This window comes from Choristoneura fumiferana, chromosome 16 (assembly GCF_025370935.1).
Source record: "Choristoneura fumiferana chromosome 16, NRCan_CFum_1, whole genome shotgun sequence".
Lineage (NCBI taxonomy): Eukaryota > Metazoa > Arthropoda > Insecta > Lepidoptera > Tortricidae > Choristoneura > Choristoneura fumiferana.
Genome location: NC_133487.1, coordinates 20,046,866 through 20,054,893, shown reverse-complemented (window position 1 = coordinate 20,054,893; position 8,028 = coordinate 20,046,866). Strand labels below are relative to the sequence as shown.

General features: G+C 38.7%; 1 non-coding gene across 1 annotated transcript; it reads left to right on the top strand.

Moving 5' to 3' along the window:
- The first annotated feature begins 1,658 nt into the window (after nucleotides 1-1,658).
- Nucleotides 1,659-1,731, top strand: TRNAA-AGC (transfer RNA alanine (anticodon AGC)). The gene has a single exon. It is a non-coding gene; the product is annotated as a tRNA-Ala (tRNA).
- The last annotated feature ends 6,297 nt before the right edge of the window (nucleotides 1,732-8,028 follow it).

Here is an 8,028-nt window from a genome sequence, read left to right as displayed (position 1 = left end):
AAGAGGGCTTGGGCCATAGTTACCACGCGGGCCCAGTGCGAATTGGGAACTTCACACGCACCATTGAATTGCTTCGCAGGTTTGTGCAGGTTTCCTCACGATGTTTTCCTTCACCGCAAAGCTCGTGGTAAATTTCAAATGTAATTCCGCACATGAATTTCGAAAAACTCAGAGGTGCGAGCCGGGGTTTGAACCCACGACCCTCTGCTTGAGAGGCGATAGGTCAAACCACTAGGCCACCACGGCTTTATACTTTTCTAGTTATATATATTTCAAGAAGGTTAGGTTATCAGTGTGTAGGCAATCTGATATCAAATTGTTATTATTGAACAACTATCCGATTAGATTATAGGTCAATCGGATTAGAACTTTTCGAAGAATTATTTTCCATCAAGCTGGAAATTGTTAAGATAAACAGTATAGGTTAGCACATTTTTCTCTCATATACATCAGTTAAACGCCTGGCAAAAATAATAGCAACAAGAGTTACACTCCATCACTTGCGCATCGTATAGTTTTATCATTTTATTTTTATTACACACTAAAATTTACTTCAGCAAAGATAGTAATTAAAACAAATATTTGTTAAGATTCATAATTATTTAATCGTTTTGATTTGACTAATTTACTTCCTCTTCAATCGGAAGGAATCGGTGACCTTCTTTTATTTTTAGAAAATAATCTTCATAGTATTACTACAGTAGTGGAAATGTTTTAGGTCGTGGTGGCTTAGTGGTTTGACCTATGGCCTCTCAAGCAGAGGATCGTGGGTTCAAACCCCGGTTCGCATCTCTGAGTTTTTCGAAATTCATGTGCGAAATTACATTTGAAATTTACCACGAGCTTTCGGTGAAAGAAAACATTGTGAAGAAACCTGCACAAACCTGCGAAGCAATTCAATGGTGTGTGTTAAGTTCCCAATCCACACTGGGCCCGCGTGGGAACTACGGCCCAAGCTCTCTCATTCTGAGAGGAGTCCTATGCCCAGCAGTGGGACGTATATAGGCTAGGATGATGATGATGATGGTTTTAGGTCAGAAAAATAGGCCAATTAGGTTGCTGCTTGCAGTGCACCTGATATTTAGATACCATTTTGGTTTCTGAAATTTACAGCTAACATACGCGTTCCTATTTACTATAGGCAAGACTGGAAGTAAAGTTACAGTTTGATTAATTCGAGTTAACACTTGACAGATGGGCGTGCCTTCAGTCAATTTTCAACTTAGACATTATACAAATAAAGCCATTTTTAGTATACCGCTACCCACGTTTACAGATTATGTAAAAACTATTTTATTTGTATGACGTCAAAGTTGAAAATTGACTGAAGGCACGCCCATCTGTCAAGTGTTAACTCCAAGTAATCGCACTGTACCAGTTGGTGTTCAAAGCACAACAATTTAAGTGGGTGACAGACGTACGAGCAAGTACGCGTAATGGCTGACACCTTTTTCGCCTGTGTGTCACCATAAGTACGCGTACTTTAAAACCGTCGGCGATCCAACCGGTTTGAAATCTTGCTCGTGGCTCGCAAACTTTAAAACCCGTAACTTTAAGTTCGTACGTCTATCACCCACTTTATTGTCCTCCTTTCTCTACTGCAAGTCTTACCTTGACTGAGTCTCCTTATAATGACTAATTTCACACATATTCACATCGGGGGTGTAGCTCAGATGGTAGAGCGCTCGCTTAGCATGCGAGAGGTACGGGGATCGATACCCCGCACCTCCAAGTTATTTTCTTTTTGTATCTTTTTCTTAACCACTTCATATTATAATAATCACACTTGAATTTTTGCATTTTTTTTAATTTGAAGTCTTAATGTTTTTTTCTTATCACCGTCAAATTTAATTTCATACAATACATGACTTAATTATTTAATCATACGTACCTAATCATAATGTCACGTACTTACGAGATAATCTAATTTAGTTAACAACATTTTTATTACACACGTTTATCGCATTATCAAATACGAATACATTTAGTTATTATTTAAGAAGAAACGCCTTGAGGGCGTCGTTATTTTCGTATTCAGAATAAGGTTAATCGTTATTTAATTGGCTGAACTGATTTTCATGCAGTTTGTAAGTAAGTGATCTAATTTTAACCTCGCGTGGCGATTTATATTATAATAATAATAATATAATTAATTTAATTCGAGTACCTTAGTGACTCATACATAATAATCATTTATCATTGATTTATGCATTTTGTTCTATTTTTAGAACTCGATCTTTTTACAACTTGATCTATTGATCGATCTAATAGTTTTGTACAGAACTACATCACAGCATGTCTGTCTGTCTTGTCAGGTACCATATAAAAATGACCCCACACTGCGTGCATTTGGCTTAGGAGAGGGCTCTGCTAACACTGGATATTCATAGACACCTACAAATTTGTACGGAAACCTCGGTGCGCGGGTCACAGTTTAGATAAAAGTGAATCCTATAGGTATACCTATAGGAATGTATTAATAGTTTCCTAATTTAAACCCACTTGCGGCCATTTTTTGCTCGTGCAAGACAGATAAGCTTATGGCTATAACCTAACCAGCTAAAAGTTGGAAAACCCCCGACTTTGTCACTTCAAAGTTCAAAATCTCAAAAACGCCAATACCGATTTTGATAAAACATGTCTAAGAACCATCGCTAGAAAACCTGCTTTCAATTTAAAAAACCGCGACAGACAGACAGATACACCACAGCACACAGGACATGCAGACACACAGAACACACATAGCGGTCAAACTTATAACACCCCTCTTTGTGTCGGGGGTTAAAAATAGGGTTCAAAAATGAATTCTAAATAGAGATGAAACGGATAGTGGTTTGGCCGGATACCGGATATTCGGCGGGACCGTTGGCCGGATATTCGGACTAGTTTTACGTACAATAAAATTAAGCTAATTCGAACATGTGCATGACACTCCGTGCAGTGGCACATTCCACGAAGCTACAAGTTACAATTTACAAGCGATAGTCTCTTTTCAATGCATACTGTTAAACAAAGACTACCGCTTGTAAATTGTAACTTGTAGCTTCGAGAAATAGGGCACAGGTTGCAACTTGTAGAGTTTAATTAATTAACTAAGGGTCTGTTTCACCTCCCATTGATTTAACTGACACGAATATGTCGTTTCTGTTTGTATTGTTTGAATAGTCGCGAGACGGTATCATATTTATCCGCCAGTTAAAATTAATCAATGGGTGGTGAAACAGCCCCTTAGAATAATAAACTGATGTCAATCATTGATAAATTCATAAATAAGTACCAGTTTTTAATCATAACTGTAATCCCATCCGCCGAATAGTAAAATAGTGGCCGGATAGGCCGAATACCGGATACTGGCCGGATATCCGTTGCATCTCTAATTCCAAAATTAAAATGCAGGTTTAAAATAACAACAGGCGTATTGACAGTTATATTGCTGCGCAAGAGTGAGTTATTAATGATTTAATGAGAACAAGCGTTAATTGTGTGCTTGAGGCTTATTAAGATTAATGTTCCAAGATTATTAATTGGACAAGTAATTTTAATTAATGGTTAAAACGAATCATTATTGTTTATTTGATCACGAATCTACACATTGTGTTATAATAATAACCTAACCATAAAATAAATCATTTTTAATACAAGCCTGACTTTACTTTATGTAGACTGTACTTGCATTTTCACTCAAACTACATTTGCATACCAAATTTCAAGTCGATGCTATTAACCAGGAGGACTACCAGGATGTCACTACTAGGTTATTGCAGTATTGTCACGTGATTTACAAAAGTATGCCAAATTTCAAGTCAATCCGACTACTAAAAGTTGGTCGAATTTTACTTGCAAGATTTGACTACAGACAGACAGACAGACAACGGGACAGGTGAAACTAAATAAAAGCTTGTAAAAATACTCGTAAACAGTAAAATGTTCACTAAAGCTTAAAATTAGGAAAACCCTACATGGTTTCTCTGAGCCCTGGGGCTTTAAATTGAAGGTTCGGTTCTACTCACAAAACTAAGCTAATAAAAAATTGATAATTTATTGATCCTCAAAGTTTAATGTTATGAGCTTTCATTTGGGATATTAAACATTGAAATCAGTTTATTAGTTTAGCTTGAATTACACCAACAATGTCAGCAGAAAATTAAAATAAACAAAATAAAAATCAACTTAAACCTACAATATAAACTACAAACCTAAACATGTGCCCATAATGCCAGCCGCATTTCCCCGCTGTATGGCCAGCGCTACCTGCTGAACCAGGTACGACCCGGAGCGGGGGTCGCAACCCCTGTCCCGTAGGCTACGGCCCAGCTAATCGATATGCCCTATAGTTTCTCAGGCACATCGCGATATGCCTGCCCATTAGACATTTTTTTTTATTCGACTGGATGGCAAACGAGCAAGTGGGTCTGCTGATGGTAGAGATCACTACCGCCCATAAACATCTGCACGCCAGGGTATTGTAGATGTGTTGCCAACCTAGAGGCTAAGATGGTACCTTCAAGTGCCAGTATAATTTCACCGGCTGTCTTACCTCCACGCCGAACCACAACAGTGCCAGCACTGTTCCTTCACGGCAGGATTGCGAGCAAAATGGTGGTAGCAATCCGGGCGGACCTTGCAAATCCTACCACCTGCAAAACATGAAACATATCATGAAACGCCGCCATTTACGATATTCCTAGGACATATATACCACTAGATTGACTAGATGGACAGACGACACATCGTGACAGTTACAAGTAACCAGTGGATGTAAGTAGCGAATTGTCGTTCTAAGGGCCTTTGTTCAGCAGTGGTCGTGTTCCGGCTGATGATGATGATGATGATGACCTACACACGCTCGAAAAACATATCCCTCCTTCAGGCAATCGGAAAAAGTATCAAAATGTCCCTGACCTCGACCTTACACATATTTCGCCCTAACCTTTTCTCAGCCATCCTCATTCAAATTTCCTAACAGGATTTCTAAATCGCGACGCTAACACGGGCTTTAAATTACTGCAGCTATGTTGAACCAAAGACAAAACAAAAGACAATCGTCTCCGCCAAATGTCATTTTGCACCTTGACAGATTTACCAACTTACCAATACCGGTGGAAGCGTCGCTAGTAGCGAAAAGCGCATACATTTAGTATGAGGCGGTAAATAGTGCGGGGATGTGCCACCGGTAAAGATAATGTTGTGAACAGTAAAATATGGGTGTTGACTTAACAATGGATGCCATTTATCCTTGAACTCTTGGCTTGAGGATGATTACGGGTTCTAATTGCACTTAACACCTTTTCTATAAGTAGTGGGCGGTTACAAAATGTTGATATATACGGGCAATTTATAGTCTTACGTCAACTCTCATCGACAGATATAAGTTTTTGTAAAAAATATATTACGTGGAAATTCCGACACATTAAAAAAGTTGAAAAATAATTAAAGAAAGAAAGAAAAGTTTATTTTGGCTCCAAAAAGTACCACCTAAAACTAAGACTAGAACTAGCACTAAAACTATGCTACTAGGTGACACGAATTGTCGTTTTAAGTTCAAGATCTCAAAAACGACTTATCGGAATTTAACGAATATAGCTAAGACTGTACAGTCGAGGGCAAAAATATCTATGCAGCCATATAGCGTCAAATATATGTAACATCAACCTTATGTTTAAATATTTATGACGTCTTGGTAACGTACAATGCCCTTGACTGTACACAGCCAACCAATTTAATTACTATATGTATAGGCCACTACAGAACCGTGTCATAATCATAATGTCATTTTGACGTCATTCGATAAAAAAAAATCAGACAAATAATTTTTTGCTAGCATGGCGGCCCAGGAATTAAATTGGTAAAAAGTTGATTTACTGACCCTTATACTATTAGTAAGATTAAAGGAATGCAGCGAACAGCAGCAACAATGGCCGTTGATGGCAGTTACTCGGAGCTGTCACCCGAGCGGCGAGTGTCATTATAGTATATTATAGTTGCGCGCGCAACTTGACCGGCGCGTGATCATATCGCCACGGGAGGCGTTTGAACATGCGTCTAAATATGAGACGAGTGCATTGTTGTTGGTATGGGTGCTTTCACGGACTATGTTATTATTTTGTTATCAATTTTTTTTTAATGATTTCAATGTAAGTAAGTGGTTCTAATTCTATTATTTTTGATAAGTCACTACGTGAAAATGCCGTACCTTCTCGTGGACGATGCTACAAATCCACGTGACCACTAGGATAATTAACGCTAGGATAATTTCACATAATATAATTTTTATTCCAACTTTGTTTAAATATAACAAATATTAGGTATAAAGTTAAGGTATGCCTAAAAGATACCGAAAAAACCGGTTTTTAAAATGACTCGGTTTTCGCATGCCCTTGCCTAAACATGGCCTAAACTCAGCATTGGGTGACTAGGGGTTGAAGAAGAAGCATGAAATTAAAATAATATTTATTTATTTATACATTCATGTCTTGTTCATTTGCTTAATACTATTTGTACAACTTAAAATAACCATTCGCAATAAAACTACGCGTATGTAGTGTAGATACACGATATTAAAGTATGGTATAGAATTGAGAAATTGCACTATCCACGCCAGGACGGCAATTTGTAAAAAAAAATACTTATTTTTTTTATTTATGCAGTAAAGAGTTTACGTACATACATATTATATAAGTACTTCTATTTTTAAGAATTTTAAGGATTTTATTTGTTTACATACAATCAGGCAAATCAAAATCGTTTCGACATATTTATTTCCAAATTAATCAAAACTGTTGCCATAAAATCGTATACCTTTACTTGCCCGAATTTCACTTGCCATACCAACGTTTGCCATAAAATATATAGAACCGTGCTGTTTTCAGGATTTTTTAAAATGTCATCTTATAGAATGCAGTAGGTAGGTTAGTTTAATATCAACTCTGAAGAAAATACTATTTCAGAAATAAATTACTTTATGTATGGCAAATAAAAATTATGGAATATAAAATTCGGGCAAACGATAGAGAACCCCATAAAATAGGTAGAAATAACCGGCCTCGCATTCCAAGATATCAATGAACTTAAAGTTCAATGTAATTGGAGTGGTTCGGTCATCAGTGATTACTGATTATGCGTCAGTCCACATGATGTTTATCAGTCGGAGCTGTCAGTCCCGAAGGACTCATCAGTCAGGACCATAGATGACTTAATTTTAAAACGTGCGCTATTGGCACGAAGCTACAATGTTTTTATTTTTTTCACTAACCTTCACCTGCGACTGCTTTTGTGAACAGTTCAATTGAAATTCTACGAGTTTACTATATTACCAAGAGAGTTATAATACCGTAGTATTCAGTTAGAAAGACGTTCACTGCTGGACATAGGCCTCCCCCAAGCAGCGGCGGCCTTACCCATTGCGAGCGTGATGTGATGCGAAAACATAGTTAAAAAAATCTATATTTTTTAAAATTTGCTTGGGTTGTTGCGCGAGGCCCCTGCAAGAGCGAGGCCCCGGGCGATTGCCCTGTTCGCCACCCCCTAAGGCCGCCACTGCCCCCAAGGCTATCCACTCAGACCGGTCTTGTGCTATCCGCATCCACCGCGATCTCGCGATCTTAACCAGGTCGTACCTCCATCTTGTTGGAGGCCTACCGACAGCCCATCTCCCGGTCCGCGGACGCCATTCGAGAACCTACTGACCCCATCGGCCATCAGTCCTGCAAGCAATGTGCCCTGCCCACTGCTACTTCAGTTTCGCAATTCTTCGAATGATGATGATTCACTTAGATCTTCAACCAGTGTGTGTTGGCAGCATCGACTTTATAACCAACCAGTGTGTGTTGGTTATAAAGTCGATGGTTGGCAGTATTAGCCTATGGCTCTGCGGCATGGTCCTTGACTGTTAGCCTCTTGGAAAGGCTCAGAGTCACGTAACCAGCTATGGATGTACCCGGAGCTTCTTTGCGCGATAGAATCCAGAATACGGAAATTCGCTGAAGAACTGAAGTCACCGACCGGCAGAGGATATGCAAAGCGGGCCAC